Below are 18,764 nucleotides of genomic sequence, written 5' to 3' on the forward strand. Positions count from 1 at the left end.
GGGAACGGGGTGGGGATAAGGGGGAAGGTGAGGGGATTAGAAAGCAGTCAGTAACCACAAGATTGCCAGGGGGTTACAAAAGTTAATTTGGGGAATGTAATCAATAATGTTGTAAAGATTTTGTAGGGCATCTGATGGACACTTGTCTCATTAGGGAAATCACCTCAGGGAAGATGTAGATGCCTGATCACTGCACTGTACACCTGAAGCTGAAGCTGAACAATAATGAATGTCAACTACAAGTTTATATATGTGTGTGTGTGTGTGTGTTTGTGTGTGTGTGTGTGTGTGTGTGTATGTATGTATATACTTACAAGAAGCAGAGTACAGCATTAGGAATAGAGACAGTGGAAATGTAATGGCTGAGTGCAATGTCAGAGGGGTAGTGGATGGGGGAGGGGGGTTGACACAGTGTGAGGGATATAAATGATAAACATCTAACTATTACTTTGTTTTGTGCACCTAAAACTAATTAAAAAATGAAAAAACAAGTAAATAAAAGTTTAAAAGTACAATTCATGTACATTTTTAGGAATTACAGTAGCTTACATTAAATCAGTTCTCCCTCTGATAGCATCAAGTAAAGCTGGACAAATACTAAAACGTAGCAATTAAAAACATTGGAGAACTATCAAGGGAGAAGCGAGTTAGGGGATATATATTCTGGAAAGAAAGAAAATACAATGAGACTGCTCACATTCTCTGTTGCTTTTACCCTGGAGACATATTGTGACTGCTAAGCTGTGCAGATGAAAAGATTAGAAGTGAAACACACAAAGAGGTTAAAAAGTCTAGCAAACTTTTGTTGATAACATTGTGCTGGGGAGACACAATTGGAGTTCACGTCCCACCAAGGAAGAAAGGCAGTGCTAAAAATTTTACTCTTTGAGTTGATACCCATGAAGAATTACATGCTAAGAATAAAAGCAAACTGTAAATAGACAAGTCCTCACAAAAACTGAAATTCAACCTCTACTTCTCCATTGAATCGTGGTTACTTGCTCCAACTCTAATTGCTTTGCAGGAGAAAATTAAATATTTTATGAAAGAAGATAATATCACAAGAGCCTCTGTAATTTTTCATATTCAATTCAAGTTATTCAATAGAAAATCACAGGGCATACTCGGAGAGAGGACCAAATAACTGAAAATCAAGAGATAAAAAGAAAATGATAAAAATGGATCCATGGACAACCCAGATATTGGAGTTGTCTGAAAGAAACCTCAAATTAACTGTAATTGATATTTTTTAGAAAACTGATGACAATTTGGATAACAGGAAACTGGAATATTTAAATAAAGAATCCAATAAAAATAGTAAAATTGAAAAGTATTGATTAATAACTTAGTAGATGGGTTTAACAAAAAAAATTAGACAGAGCGAAAGAGAGAATTACTGAACTGAAAGATAGGTAAGTGAAAACAAATTTAGGTTAACCCACAGAGAGAAAAGAAAGAGGAAAAATATAGTAAGAGTGTAAGGGTATATAGTATACAGTTTGGAAAAAAAAAAGAGCTAACACTTGTGATTGGGTTTACAAGTATAGAGGTGTGAGAAATATGACAAGAGCAATATCTGAAGAGGTAATGACTGAGCATTTCCAAAATCTGATGAAACATATCAACTCACATTCAGGAAGCTCTAAGATCCAAAAAAATTAAATGCAAAGAAAACTACCCCAAGCACAATGTAGTAAACTGCTGAAAACTAAAAACAAAAGCAATTTAAAAGGTGCTTGAAGAAAAAGACTTGCAATTTTCAAAGTAACAGTTATAAATAGATTGCTTCTCAACAGAAATAAAAGTCAGGAGAGAGTGGTGTAGTATCTGTAAAGTTCTGAAATACAACAACTGGCAACCTAGAATTTTATATTGAGTGAAAATAATTCTTCAAAGATTAGGAGAAATAAAGATATTTTCATACAAACAAACAAAAACCCCGGAGAATTAAGTACACGGATTAATCACTAAGACCATACTTAACGCCAGAAAACAATTTCAACATTTGTACAGTCATCTAAATCATACAACGTATGTTCTCTGCCCACAACGAATTAAAGCAGAAATCAATACCTGAAAGATATCTGAAGTTCCCCTAAAGAATTGTTGGTTAACCAACATCCAAGAACGGATGAAATCATGAAGTCTTAGGGTATCGATCAGGGAATCTTTAATCTTTCCTTATAAATCAATGAACCAAGTTAGAAAATATTGAAGCAAACTACCTCTGGACACATAATTTAATTCTTGAGTTTATAATATCTGGAGAAATGGTGGGATTTGAAGTAGGTGAAAAAAAATACAAAGGTGACAAAACATTACTGGAGTGAGCATTATCTCACAGAACTACACATAGGTCTTCCACTATCAGAGAGCTTCTCTGTGCAGCAGGTATGATGATTCTGGGATGTGAAGGCTCCCTCCACTTTCCAGGCACCCATCATCTTCTGATATTAAGTACTAACTATTAAGTATGAATTGTTCTTGTCCTTTTCCTGGGTACACTCCAGTCTCATTGGCCTCCTAACTGTTACTCAAATGAGCTACACATATTCTTGTCTCATGCCTTTGCACTGGCTGCTCCCTCTCTAGAACACTTGTTTTCCCCATAAATGTGGATGGCTCGTTCCCTTACCTCCTACAGGTTCTTGCTCAACTGTTAACCTTCTTGGTGAAACTCTCCCTGAGCCATGATCTGTCGTCATCCCTAATTAATTTTTCCACCTAGCACCTCCCAGCTAAGTTTTTTCTATTTGGTTCATTTTTTTTCCCCACCCAGACTGAAATACAAGTTCTATGAGGGCAAGAATGTTGCCTAATTTTTTCACACTATATCCCTAGTACTTAAAATGATGGCTGGCACACAGTGGGCTAAGCTGCCTTTGCATATGTATTCCTGTCACCTGGAAGTTCTTATCATTCAGGCTTCAGGTGAAGTACCACGTCCTCAAAGAAATCTTCCCTGATCACACTATTGAAAGTACCTTCATTCCACCCTACTTATTCTTTCTGCCAATGCCCTTTTCAGTTTTCTTCATGTGCCTATACACATCTGAAATTACCTCACTATTTGTTTACCTCTTGATTGTCAGCTTCTTGCTGTTGTGTTGTAGAGGACAGAATCTTTCTCTACCTTCTTCATAGCTGATCACAGGACCTAAAACAGAACACTGCCACATAGTAGGTGCTCAATAAATATTTGATGAAATAATGAATAGACTTGAGTTCTTTGCACTTTTCATTACCTTTCTTGCAATACTCACACTAACCTCTAAATCTTACTATATGCCTTTTTGTTCTGAGTAAGTTGACCTGTAGTTTCTACATAAAATATAACCTGATATGGTAACCCAGTGTCTTCCAATTTTGTGAAGCACTCCAGTCTTAACATAAAAAAGAACTATACCAACCAAACCCTAATATGAGAATTCTATCTAACTACCCTGGGGCTAATACCAGTAAGTTCCTCCTGTTTAATCTCCTGTGGATCCATTCACAGTCATCCTACTTCTGTATTTTTTACCTTTCCAAGCTCAAGGTACTTAGAAGCACAAGTAAAATCCTTTAATCTTCTATTTTGGAGTCCTTGTCTGAAATGGATTCAAGAGTCAAACAAAATTAGCTTCTAAACCTTCAATTTTCCAAGCCCACGGGCATTCTCTCTCACTGAGAAATGAAGGTGGCTTTGAGCCATCTGTTACTTCCCGTGAAATATTCCCCTTGGATGTCAGAGATGATAGCTCCACTTCTTTTAAATATATATGGGAGAGAGAGAAAGAGACAGAGAGAGAGAGAGAGAGACAGAGAGAGAGAGAGAGAAAGAGAGAGAGAGAGAGAGAGAGAGAAGGAAAAAGGGAGGGAGGGAAGGAGAGAGAAAGGGAAGGAGGGAGGGAGATAGGGAGGGAGGGAGGAAGGAAGGAAGGAAGGAAGAAAAGAAGGAAGGAAGGAAGAAAGGAAGGAAGGAAAAGAGAAAGAAAAAGGTCTCCTGGTCACCCACACGCACAGCTTTGTTTACTGGTCCTCTGCTTTCTTTGGGAGACCCTGCCAACAAGAAGCTCCACTTAACTGACAAAAGCCATTTCTCATTAAACCCCCAATTTAAGCATGACCCACAGTGGAAAATTGCAAAACAGGAAGCTTGCAAATTGCACCAAAGCAATGTTATTAGACATGAGACCAAAAGACCCTTTATGACGCTGCCTCTTAGGATGACACCCAGAACCCTACTGGAGGAAGCGGGGCTCCTGTGGAAACTGGCTCCTCTTCATGGAGTTACACAGATGCTGGGGAAACATGTGCCTATGGACAGTAACCCAAGTTCTTTAAGAGGTGGAGACACTGACTGAAGGTAGGGTGGATTGTACTCATATGTCCTGATTTGCCAGCGGGGACAGTCTCCTATTATACCTGTTATCTCAAGGTCATTGTTGAGTATCTCCTCTGTCCTTCAAAAGTACCCCTGTTTGAGTGATCAAGTATATAGGCCATCCTAACTGAAGATCAGTGTGGCTGATGAATCAATAAAAGACTTCTGCAGACTTGTTTGGAAGGCAAAGAGAAATCTTGTCAGAGTTTCAACCATGTGCAACGTAGTGCATCCACTGATTGACCTTGGCTGGCTGAAGTCTTGGACAACCCATATCAGATTGTTGGAATCCAGGCTTGTCGGCTTCGTTATCTCAAAAACTGAAGGCAGCCAATCCCAGAAAAGTGTTTACGATTTGCCTCGTCAGCCACCCAGAGAAGTGGACTTAGACATTTCTTATTTGGTCGCACTCTCCTCTTGGCATATTACTGAGCTCTATGCCATCCAACATGGCGTCCACTAGCCATAGATGGCTGCTGAGTACTTGAAATGGGATGGTTCAAATTGAGATGTTTCTTAAGTATAAAATGCACGCTGCATTTGAAACCTGAGTACAGAAAAATAATAAACACCTCAACAATTTTTACATTGATTACATATTAAAAGAGCTATATTTTAGATTAGTGAGTCAAATAAAATGTGTTATTAAAACTAATTTCTTCTGTTTCAGTTTTATTTCTTTAATGTAGCTACTAGAAATGTAAAATGACCTATGTGGCTTGCATTGTTTTTCTATAAGACAATCCTGATCTAGCCGTTTTATTCTACCCAGGGAGCCCCACTGAACTGGAACTAAGCAAAAGAATCAGCTTTATTTCAGATGGCTGTTTAGCCATCTTCGTTTATTTTCCCTGTATCAGGCATTTACAAACACTTCCAGACTTAAGGCAAATAGCAAATATTAATTGTTTACCCCAGGTAAGAAATAAATAAATGTGAGTGCAGATCTCCTTTCCTAGATAGAGCACCTGATTTAATCTCTCGTAAACAATTATGGTTTTTGCTACATGAAGCTCATGCTTCCTATATAACCAATAAGGAACATACTGCTTAATATGAATTCATCTTGACAATCATTCATTCATATTCCCTTACTTCAGTAGATATCACTAGCAACATTTTTAGGCGATTTGTCCTAGTTGCACCTATATTTATATGGGTGGGATGTGAAATACATGTACGTTCTATTAACAAAAGTTTCTGAAATTATCAAGTTGGGTGAACTGTGAGTGAAATATGAGTGAGGGAAATATGATTTATCATCAGTGATTTAGGTGGAATTTAGTGAATGGAAGAACATAAATAAGGTGTAAGCTTTTTTTTTTTTTTCAAAAATATAATGGTGAATTATAGGAGAAATGCCTTTAAATATACATCCAATAAGTAGGACCTATAGAGCAGATCAGATCAAGCATGTCTTTGTCAACCAGTTAAAAGATTTTGGCTTTTATTCTACTTGAACTAGAAAGCCAACTTATTTAAGAAGGCTCCAGTTTATTTCAGAAGGTCACTCTATCTAACGTATAAATAATGAAAGAATGCATGCAACTGTGCAGTGGTTCAGAGAAGAGATGATGGCAGCTTGGAATATAAGCTATGACAAAAGAATTTAGGGGGAAAACATGAAAAGGAAAAAATCTCATAATTGTAGCACTATAGGGGTCAGAAGTGAGTCACCCTGGTGTATAAATTATTTTGAGCTGAAAATAATTAAAGCCCAAAAATTTCAAGAAGACTTTTCTACTTTCCTCTTCACCTGCCTAAAGAAATTCTGATAGAAAAACCTGCTTCAGGAAGGAAGCCTAAGCATAGTCACTAGCATAATTACATTAGCATATGAATTAAGAGTGGCAGACAGCAAAATATCTGTCCCCTACAGTTCCCTTTCTGTCTCAGTGTTTCTGGGTGGCCCTGCAAAAATGTGTTTACCAAATGTTGGCTCTTTCTCATCTACCTGTGAATTCACTACCTTCCCCTCAGTAGTCCAAAATGACAAATACATCTCATTTTTCCTCACTGCCTTTGGAATTTTCATGTTTATGTGAATTCCCTGTGGGCATGTATTAAAATTTCATTTTCTCCTGTTATTCTGCTGCATGTCATTTGAATTATTCCACCAGCAGGAAGAACTAAAGTGGTAAAGGGAAATTTTCTCAGGTCCTGACAACACCCTCGCAAAATCATAGATAACTGAGTAATATTTCTTTCCAGTAATTGATCTACACATAAGTTTTGGCCTGGTTGCATTTATACTTTGTATGTAATTTAGATTAGAGCTTTTTAAACTTAACATTATAGGATTTCTTTTCATGTTATGAAATGCTTTATAAACATAACTGTTAATATCTGCACAATATTTTGTCAATACTTGCCGTTGGGTACATAAATATTTCCTACCATTGGTCATTTTAGGTTGCATAAAACACTATGCTATTTTAAATTACATTAAGGTTTTTATTAGTATATTCTCAGGGTTGTATGTCAAAAGTGTAATTACTAAGCTAGAGGTTATGAAGATAGTAGGTATTTAAGTATGCTGCCAAACAGCTTTAAATTCAGGGAATATGTTTAAAGACAAGCATTTTTGTTACTTTAGATTCAGATAACAGTAATACTAGCCTAACAAAGTATTTTTAAGTCAAATTCTCTTTGGGGACCTTCTTTATGAAACAAATGAATTTTTTGAACATGAATTATTTTATTCATTAAACTACTACCTGTTAAACATCCATTCTGTACTAGGAACACTCTAGATGCAGAATACAAGGAGAAAGAGATTCTCTTTTTCCCTCAGATGGATATATAATTCAATAATTACAGAAGAGTAGAAGATATTTGAAACTGATTTTTTACATAAATATTTGAAATATTTAATTGAATTCTTACTTACATTTTAAGTTAGTAAATTATTTCTCTGTTAATTATCATTAGGTAAATTTTAGCCTCTGACAGAATTATTAAATGTTACAAATTAGAAAAATAAAAATTAATACATTTTACTTTTTTTTAAGAATAAGAATAAATGCGAGAACAGCTAAGAAATGAGTCCTGGTGGGCAGTTGCCTCCAACAGCAACAATTCTTCTCTGGGGGAATAAGAATGTTTAGTGAACAACTAGTTAGCTTGTCTCAGGTGTCAGTGGCATGATTTGAACGGAATGTTTGCCTGGCTGCTCACAAGGCTGTTGAAGCATCAATATGAGCTAACAAAACCAATAATATATAAATGCAGCCCGACTTCCTCCTTGGGTTCTAGGTCTTCTGTCCAGTGTCCTACGTGATAACATCATCAGGTACCACAAACAACACAGCCAAACAATTTTTGATTTTCTCACAAGAATTTTATTTCTCTCTCATCTTTCCTATCTCAGCAAATGAGAACACCATCCTTCTCCCCTACTTTCCTACATCTTCGTCTAATGGTTCAGCAAATGTTCTCAGTAATACCTCCAAAGTGCGTGCCCACAAATATTACCATGGACCACTATGTCTCGCCTGAACTACCGCAATAACTTCCTCACTGGCCTCCCTGCTTCCTCTCTTATCCCACGGCAGCCTGCTCACTCACGGGCACCAAGTGCGCTTCCTAAACTATACAGGTTATTTCTGCACATCTCGGGCCCAATCTGTCACTAGTGGTCTGGTCGTCCTATTTATTCTCTCAGAGGTTGCATCACAATCTGGGCAACAGGCCCTCTCCATTTTCTGCCCCACTTTCACCTTGAAGAGAATTCAATCTTCACTCACTTATTCACTGAATAAATATCATTTGGTAAATATTGAGTGCCTACTATGTATAGGTACCATCCTAAACACTGGCTATGTTGGTGAACAAAACAAATACAGGAAAAGTAACAAGCATATATATTTGATATTAAAAACTGATCAATGCTTTTAGTAAAAGGAAATAAAAGGAGAGTAGGTTAGGTGGTCTGGGAAAGTTGGGACAGGGGATAGGAGAAGTTGCAGTGTTAATTAGGGTGAACAGAATTGGCCTCGTTGAAAAGCTAACATTTGAGCAGAGACCTGAAGGAGGTGAGGGAAGTGGCCATTCGGATGAATATCTAACCAAAGAGCAGTCGAGGCAGAGGGAAGAGGCAGTGCAAAGGATCTAAGTTAGCAATATACCTTCTGGGCCAAGGAACCACAAGGAGATCTGTGTGGCTGAAGCAGAGAGAGCAAGGGGGGAAAGCAGTAGGCACTGAGGTCAGAGGCAGCTGCGTGGGCCAAGTCATAGAAGGCCTTCAGGCCATGGTGTGCACAGCAGATTTTATTCTGAGTGTAATGAAGAGTATTTGCAGGGTTTTGAGTAGATGAGTGGCATGACCTGAATCACGTTTAGTAGGAGTCAGTCTAGCTTCTGGGCCGATAACAAAGAGTGTGCTGCAAGCGTAGAAGCAAGGAGACCAGTCAGTTCATTGCAATGATCTCGGCAAGAGCTAAAGCTGGGGCTGACTTGCTCAGTAGCAGTGCAGGTTGTGAGAAATGATCCTTCACTTGCTTTGCCCCATCCTTCCCTCGGTTCTTAAACTCTGAGAAGTGAGTTTATTCCTCCACTCTGCAAAAAGAGGAGAAAGGTGAAAAGCCTAGATACTCCTCATGCAATGGGGGCTGTGAAATTGGCGAGATATGAAGAATGGACTCTGGGTTTGATCATCTTTGTTGGGCTGAGCAGCATGTCTAGGGAAACAGAGAAAGGAAGGACACGGAGATAAAAGGGGGAAAAAAGAAGACTTCAGGAAGAGAGGACTGGGATCTGGGAAGGGAAAGAGGAAGGCTCCACGGGCAAGCTCTAAAACTCTAGGCCTCATTGTGTGGTGCAAAGGAAAGAGGCAGCAAAACACCCAACTGCCCCTTTGATTCTTTTAGCTTTAAATTAATGGTTCTTACCTGGAGTGATTTTGCCCCTCAGGGGCACTCGGAAATGCTTGTAAACATGTTTGGTTGTCATAACTGGGGGAAGGACTGCTACTGGTATCTAGTGGGTAGTAGAGGCCAGGATACTCCTAAACATCCTACACTGCACACGACAGCCCTCCACAATGAAGAATCATCCTGCCCCAAATGTCGATGGTATCATGGTTGAGAGACCCTGCTTTACCCCTATGAACCGAACCCTGAGTAAAGAACAGATTTTGTTATTCTCAGTATGTAGAACATTTATTATCAGTTCAGGAATGAGAAGGCCTAGGACTCCTCTCCACAACGATTGGTACAAACCAAGTAGAAGATCGGTTTCATTTTCCTGACTGCCTCCTTCTATGCTCACCGATCCATTTGGGACCCAGGTGAGTCAGTAGGTGGATACAGTCACCATAGTACAAGAGAAGTAATGGGCCTACCATACGGGTTACATTTCCATGATAATCAGAATAAGTCTGGTATTGGTTAGTTTCTAAACCATAAAATCTACTTAAGTTCTTAGAAGACCAGAATAGAGTAGTAATTAATATACATTGTAGATTAAATAGTTATGATTTAAGTTAAAAAATACCTAAGAAATGACTCAAGACACTAAGAATTACAACATGGCTGCCACGGAGAAATGTATTCCTAGTCAAAAGTGGCATAGGTACTGCATATTCTGAGGCTGAAGCAATCACTGGGTACTCATAAACACAACCCCCCTTCAAAGATCCATTTCCTACACACCTTAAAATCAATGGCTGTTTGGTGCCATAGAGGGTGGGCATCCCAGGGGGTGAACATGGCAAACTTCTATTTATCTTAAAAAACAAATTAAAATTCACCATTATCATATGGATAACTACTGGCTTTCTCACTTGGTCCAAGTGTGAGAGGTTTGTGTGACCCACAGTCCTCGGGGATTTCACCAGACAGAAAGAGGTATTACGAGTAGCATCTTCTGTGTTAATTCATTTTCAGCGTATTTTGACATCTTGCAGTTGACATGTGCCTGTGCTTTTGCCCACAGCCATAATATTCTTTTGTATTATGCAGAGGTTCCCTGGTTATCTCATGGCAAGGTACTTAAAAGAGCTGTTAAGTCTCAGGGTGAGTTACTGTCTTCTAAAAAAAGATGAATGACCTAAATCGCTTACCATTTCTACCATGACAGGTGGCTGATAGTAAGCTAGCTGGTATTTCAAAAATGTGAACACACTTATTTTAATGAGGAGTGAGAAATTAATTGCTTTTGAAAGAAGTATGTGCTGGAGAGAGAGAGGATTTGGAAAAAAGATGTTTGAAATGTTCCCTGGTTATATGATCTTGATGGCAAAAGCAATATAGATGATTTTTTAAAATCTATCTGTGCCATTATAAAAAATGGAGACAGTTTTCTAATCTGTTAAAAGTCAAACAGAGCATGTCGGTGGAATTTTGAACCCATTTTTAAAAAACATAAACAGTGCAGCACCTTCCAGTTTGAGGAAAAAGTGGATTGGTATCAGGGAAGGGCAATCCAGATATTTGGGAGAGCACCCATGCTGGTCATCAGGGGATTCTAGAGACTCAGGGAGTCACTTGTGCCCTTTGGGTCCTAGGAGTGTCCGTTTTCTCTACTGATCACGCTGACTGTCCAGACCATTTCTTAGATATGAGGTAATAAGAAAGGTGTATATAAGTCAGGGCGGCCTGCAATTGTTTATGCCAAACAGAACTGCCATTAGTAAATAAGAATCACATGTAGAAATGTCAACTTACATATACATGTTTGTTTGTTTTTTTTTTTTAAAAAAAAAAACCCTGTAGGTGTCATTGTCTTTCTATTTGTATTAATACATCTGTTACTGATTCTGATCTGATGTGAGATTTGGTATGAGGCCCTTGTGGTGAACTACAGTTCTTTCAACTCAGTCCCCAAAGCAGCAAGAGTGCTTAACTCCAGTGATAGCGATTTTCATATCCAATTAACATCAGTATTCTTCTAAACAACGTCTATTTACTTGGTTGTTTGTCCTTTTCCAGAAATGCACCAAAAAAAAAAAAAAGAGTCCCTCCATAAGCAAAGTTGGTGTTGATTCTATCTTTCTATCTGCTAAGCTCTGAGTATCACCTTCCAACATTAATTGTGAATGGCTCCAGGCTTTTCAAGCATAAACGCTCATTTTGCTGTAAGATTTTTAGTGTATATTCAAGCAAGGACAACTGGAATATTATTGCTTTAATCTCAGTGTGTTTCATTTGGATGAGTGGGCATCTATGTCTCCTATTTTTATTTTACGGGTGAAAAAACCGAAGTACAGTAGTGTTGAAGGATTTATCCAAGCCACACAATGAATGGATAGCAGATTCCTCAAATGGAATCCAGTTGCTATGTTATTTAGACTTTCCTCATGTATAATACGTTCCACATCCTGTATTTTAGCAACAAGGATTTATAATACATTGTTTTATTTAATCGCTTCTAAAATTTAATTTCTATGTAGAAGACGAAGTATTGGTTTCGAATGTTGGCATAACAGAAGTCAGCAATGAATGGCTGCTATCGCTTATGAATAATGGCCATTTTGATAACCTTGATTGAAGGTGTGACAAATATTATAATGAAGGTCATGCTAGGTTAATTATATTTCATGTGGCAGGCATTGCAAATTAAATTGCTTGTTTGTAGTCATTTATTACAGTTAAAAAGTACTGTCATCAAATTTGATTTAGATGGATTTTATTGAGCAGGAGGGAGTTGGTTTAATTGAAAAAGTTTCTATTTTAAAACACACTAGAGTGTTCTATTCTCTGGTTTGAACATGCAAGGCCTGTATCTACTGCTCCTCTAATATCTCCTGCATGTACTTGAGTTAGTTAAATTGAGAAATGAAACATGCACCCAGAACAGAAACTTCAAATTAGAAAGGTACAAGATACCACAATTATTTGAAAAGACATAATTGTAGCATAATATCACCTCATCCTCAGACAATCTGCTCCATTAACTGATTTTGTGTCTTTAAGCAAAGGCCCAACTCTTAAATGGTCTCAAAAGAATCGAAAGAACACATTCGTATTAGAAGGACTCTGACCTTGACCTTGACTTCATGAAAGTATGTCAAGCCATACAGAGGGTACAGCTCCGTATTTCCATCAGTAGCTACTTGTTCAACACTGTGGCTCTGAATGTAGCGGGTGCTGTACAGAACGTTCTGGAGACTAGAGGGGGCACATTTCATCTGAGTATCACTTTTAACTGATGAAGAAGTCTCCTTTAAGGGGCCACCAAAAAAAAAAAAAAAGATCAGAAACAGACTCAATCCGATACAAAACAAGATACAAACCTATTTCATATTTATTTTTCAATGAGATGCTTTTTTTGTGAAATCAAAGATCCTTCTTAATCTGGTCATTTTACTACTCCCTTCTCCTCCCTCACGGCATTTTACCTCGAAACCCGTATTCCTGCTACAGTTCCTGCCATAGTTCTTTCTCAGGTCATGCTGTCCTTCTTCACACTTCTAAATCTCTACCCAGAACGTTCTTTTGGACTAGAATCCTGCCTGCTCCTCCTTCTCTAACTCTGTGGTGAGTGTCCACTCATCCCACAGCTCCATCTTCAGGTAATCCATGAAGGCTTTTCTAAAACATTTTCACTCTCCACTCCTCAAGGAGAATTGTATCATTCCCTCTGTATTAATTTGCTAGGGCTGCCATGACAAAGACCACAGACTGCGTGGCTTAAATAATAGAAGTTGATTGTCTCCCAGTTGTGGAAGCCAAAAGTCCAAACTCAAGGTGTGGTCAGTCTTGGTTCCCTCTGAGGCCTGGGAGAGATGAATGTGTCCCAGGCCTCTCTCCTTGGTTTGTAAATGGCCATCTTTTTCCTGTCTCTTCATAGTGCCTTCCCTCAATGCATATCTGTGTCCAAATCCTCCCTTCATATAAGATGCCAGTCATAATGAATTAGGGCCCACCCTAACGACCTCATTCTAACTTGATTACCTCCATAGAGACACCATCTCCAAATAAGGTCACATTCTGAGGTACTGGGGGTGAAGACATCAACAAAGGAATTCTGGGGACAGAAGTCAACTCATAACACGCTCTTTTATTCCTCTTCCCCAGTTTATGTTATAAAAATTTTTTGGCACCAGAGTATTTTTTTTCTACCTGACATCTTCCACTAGGTAATAAACCTTTACAAAGAGGGAACCACATTTGATTTTTCTTTGTCCCCCTGAACTAGTATAATCCCTAGCACAAGAGGCAGCTCACTAAAATCGGTTGGTTCACTGATGGAATGATGAATGAACAGAGACCAAAAGCAATAGTAGTAAAGCCTCTCCATTTAATTTATAGAAAGAACTATAGCAGTGTGTCTGGAATTCTACATTTACCTTTTTCATAGGTCCACCTCTCTCATTAGACCATGAATTCTTAGAGGACAGAAACCGTGTTTTGTTCTTGATTGTGATAGAAATTGTTTACTAGTGGCTTATTTAATATCTACCATACTTGTCCTTTTTATAAACAGGCTAAATTTTGTTGGGCGAGGCAATGTGTCTCAGGCTCCCTTGCAGAAAAGTGAGGTCACGTGATGGAACTCTAGCCAATGAGGTGTAAGTGGAAGTGTAGCTGGGACTTCTAGGTAAACAGAGAGCAGAATTACCTAGCATGTTTTCTTACTTTTTGCTGTTTCCCTTATTCCTATTCAAAATAAAGGGACAATGCTCATAGGTGAAGCAACCAGTCTGTGACAAGGTAAGTAGTGCATGGCTAAGCAAAAGAATAGAAAATATCTTTACTTCCCCTCAATCTTGAGAGATGTTTTCTTAGTATAAGATTCTAAATTGATATTTATATTCTCTCAGCATGACGAAATTATTGTTGCCAATGTTACTTTTAAGAAGCTAGCCACCAATCGAATTGCCTTTATTTTGTAAGTGGCTGTGTCTACTTGCCAACTGTTTTCTTTTCTTTTTTTCAATCTCTTTTTCTTTGGTGTTTTGCTTCACTGCAACATGTTCAGATATAAATTTATCTCTTTCTAATCGTACTTGTGACTATTGACGTTCTTGAAAATGAAAGGGTCTTTCAATAATTAGGAAAAATTCTCAGCCATTATCTCTTCAAATATTGCCTTTTCCCCATTATTCTGATTATTGCCCTCCGAAACTTTCATTAATGTATGTCAGATAGTCCTGCTCTATCCTCTACGTCTTTAACATATCCTCCATATTTTCTATCTCTTGACCTCTCTAAACTATATTCTGTATAGCTTTTTTACCTATATCTTCCAATTGACTAATCTCTTTAGCTGTGTCTGTCTTACCTGCTTGTTTACATTGCCTAATTAATTCAATTTGTATACGTATTCTAGAATTCCAGAAGTTCTCTAGTGATTCTTTTACAAATATATTTTGTTCTTTTAAAATTTCTAACTCTTGTTTATATTCTCAAGCTTATCCTTTATTTCTCAAAATATTAAATAATAGTCTTCTTTTAATCTTTAGTGATGATAATTCCAGTATATAAATTCTTCGCAAGTTAGATTCTCCTGTTTACTATTTCTGCTGGTTTTCACTTATGGTGTCTTGGTTCCTTATGTGTCTTGTGAATTTTGACTGTAGGCTAATCATTTTTCTTATAACATTATCAGTAAGAATTCTTTGAGGTCTGGGATTTCTTTTAAATTTGTTTTGTTTACAAAATATTCCTAGAGGCACCACCTCTCAATGGGACCTAGATCCTCTTTATATTTTTTACTTAAATTTTTTGAAATACAAAGACATAAACTAGGCTGCAAACCCACATGAAGTCAGGATTGTGGTTTTGAATTCTCAGCAGTGATTGCCCTCATCCTCTGTCTAGCTCCCAGATTGAGCCAGGTAAATTTATTTATTGTTCCTTCTGAATGGTGGTTTTCCTCCTTGTTTACCATTACATGGAAGGTATAGCCCTTTGAATGCCAGCTTTATGTTGGGTGTTTTCTACTGGCTTCAGCTCCTTGTATGGACATTAAGTTGTACTTCCTGGTTCCATCTCACCAAGCAGTAGCTCAAATTTTCCTGGATTCAGTAAAAAACCTCAGAAAGAAAGACAACTTTGGCAGTCTCTTGCTCCACATGGTCCCTGTCTTCACCTTGTTTTTGACCTTGAGGATTCCTTCTTTATGCACTAGATGATATAGTCTATATTTTCTCCAGCATTCTGGTTGCTTCAATTGGGGCATCATTCAAAGATGTATATCTGGCATACTACCAGAAACAGAAATAAAATTAATTGTTTACATGGATGAAAATTTGAAAATAAGCTGAATATCTACCTATAAAAAACTAGGGGTACATATGTACCATAAATGTCATAAAGCCATTAAAAGGAATGTGGTAGCTGCACATATACTGATAGAAATATCTTTAACACACACTTTTAAATGAAAAAAGCCTTTTGCACCATAGTATTCATGATTCTAATTATGTAAATAATTAAATATGCATATGCTTTTGCAAGGACACGTTTTTATGTAAATGCACAGAAAAAGACCTAGATGTTTACTTACTAAAATTAAAGGAATTTTCTTCGTGTTTTTTTTTTTCCTTTTTGTGATGAGAATGTATTCTTCTATTACTTCGATTTATTTATAAATAAACACAAGTGTAAAGGAATAAATGAGATCAGGCATTGGAGCAGTTATTAAAGTGCCTGACATATCATAAGAACTTAATTTTACTAACGAATGTCACCTCCATAAATTTAATTTAAAAATCTTAATAAATTTTCACTTATATTATTATTTTCATTTAGAAGAAAATATTGTTGATGGGGTATAGCAGGATATTATTGATGGTGGCTTGTGATGTACTACAAATCAGTAGCAGACCTTGGGTTGGAAATTATCTTTTAATTAAAAGCACTGATCTATTCCCAAACTGTTATTTATAGGTCACTTGTTTTACTTGCTACTTTCAGATAGGTATTATTCCCAGAAAAATTAGCTTAAAAATGTGACCTGTGATCAAATACATTTTTAAGATGTGGAGTTATAATAGTTTTGTTTGTTTTGTTTTTAACAGAAGGAGTTGTCAGAGCTGTGAAATTCTATTATACATTATGACTCTCCAAGATTACTAGTCTTGTATGAAATACTCCCCAAAGTTATTGAACCCCAGAATTCCTCTCTCAAACATCTTCAGGGCCTTCTTTTCCATGTAATGCCTTTTAAGGAATACTTCACTAGACCATAATACAGGTTACAAATATCGCAATGTCCATTTACTGGCTCTGAACAAATTGTGAGATTTTATAGCCATGTTTTCATGGTGCTTAATGGATAGTGCATTCTCTTTTGTCCTTTCATTTGTCTGGAACAGATTCCAAATATAAACACTGATTTGTTTTGTCAGTGAAGGCGAGAGAACGTCCCTGTCTACGCCTCATGCTTTTTTGGATTAGCATTGATTAATGGGTGGAAAATATGATGCATCTAGAGTCGTTTCTCGGCATCAAATAACATAAAGCCAAACAACAAAGGGCAGGCATGGAAAATAAGAAAAAAGAAGAAGAAGACCCCTGACGCCCTCGTTCCTGCTGACTCTTACCACACAACCAAGGGCCCTGCTGATTGGGAAAAAACACACTGCCAACTGTAATTGGATAAAAAGTGTTTGTTGCACAGGCTTGGACTGCACAAAGGAAAACTCAATGAGGTCAGAAGATATCAAAACAAATATGCAATTGCTCAGCTGTAAGCTTTTAATAATGAGTGCATACATGCTAAATATCTTCTTCCTCCACCTCCTCCATCTGCCCATTGCACCACGTTTGCAGAGAGCTATTATCTTGGCATTCTTTGTCCCTTTGAAACTATGCCATTCAAACTTGTTTGTTCGTGCAGCACCAACTCACCAAGGGGCAGGCGCGGAAAAGAGGAGGAGACAGACCAAGACCCCTGACATCCTTGTTCCTGCTGATGGCGTCTTCAGACACAACCATCCCCAGGGACAGACATTTTGAAGAGAGACAAATCACAAGCTGGAGATGCAGAAGGGGCCTTGTGATTCACACAGAAAGGAATGGCTTCCATTTGTAACAATGGGGGTTGGCGTAGTTTTGCTTCCATAGTATGTTAACTGGGTTTGACTTATTTTACATTGTGGGGAAGCAGGGAGTCCTTGTCTCCAAGAGCAGTCTACAAGACAAAGCCCTCTCTGAAACATGATTTTTTTAGAAGCCTCTAGAAAAGATCTTTTCGGTGACAACAAAAGAACTTTTTCACTCTAATCCACAGGAAAGTTTGATCAGATAGAAGCGTCTTCACTGCCTGAAATTATACATGACTGTTTCTTCTCGATTACATAGAAAGCAAGGGGGAAAAAAGTGATGATGTGGATTCTTTCATTCTTTAAGCCTAAAAGTGCTAACAAATTCAGTGTTTCCTGACCCTTGCCTCTGACCGGGTGTGATGTATCAGGGTACAGGTGAGGAGCAGGTATACGGGTTACTGCCTATGTCTAGGAAATTCTTGTTTCTGATAAAAGCTGAAATTGATCATTCAATTAATAACAAGTGACAGAGCCTAGAATATGTCTTCTACTGTCCTATATTTGTTAAAATTGTTCAACTGTGCTCCCCTGCTGCCCATGAAAGTGACAGTGAAAAATAGCTGTCCATTACCACAAAAGCAAAGCATAGTGCAGTAATGATGCTTGAATCTTCCTGCAATGCTGGAATTTTTAGAAATCATTAATAATAAATTATCAGCAATGCCATGAGCGGCTCATAGCTCTTCTCTTTGGTCGGTAAAACTCTCTGTTATAAAGTGATAATACACTAGGTTATGTCACAGCCTTCTGCAATTTTCTTAATTTTACACCAATTTTTTACTTTAACACCAATTTTTTACTTTAACACCAATATCGCCAACATCAAATTCATTTTGCAGATGGGAAAACCGAGGCCATTCTATTAAATAATTGTTTGGAATGAATTAGTACTGCAACTGAGATGACCAGCTTAGCCCCAGGTTTAAAACTAAGGCCTCTGACATATTTGTTAACATGACAGGCACACGTAGAAATCATTGGTTAATGAGTTGGGGTTGGAATAGAAATGGGATTCCATTAATCACAAACTCTAGGCCATTTGTTTCATCCATCAAATTCAAGAACAAGCAACAACATGATAAATTATTAAAAGGTAGCTTTGGCCAATATTTCTCAATGTGGTTTGGGGCCACATGGGAAGTAAGCAAGTGTTCTCTTAGAGGAAAGGAAGTGAACACGTAGCTTGCAAACACGAAAGCAAAACACTCAACTCCAAGACTTTTATTTATCAGCTCAAAAGCTTAATACTCAGTTACCAGTGTGTAGGAGGGGTCCAAAGCAAGGAGCAAGTTCAGACATGCTTTAAGGAACTTCTCTCAGTCCCCTCAATTACACTCAGCAATTATCCAAGAACCTGATGGCTTCCTCCTAATTTCAGAGTCTGCAGGAATCCAAAATGGACAT

This window comes from Rhinolophus hipposideros (assembly GCF_964194185.1).
Source record: "Rhinolophus hipposideros genome assembly, chromosome: 4".
In the NCBI taxonomy this organism is placed as follows: domain Eukaryota; kingdom Metazoa; phylum Chordata; class Mammalia; order Chiroptera; family Rhinolophidae; genus Rhinolophus; species Rhinolophus hipposideros.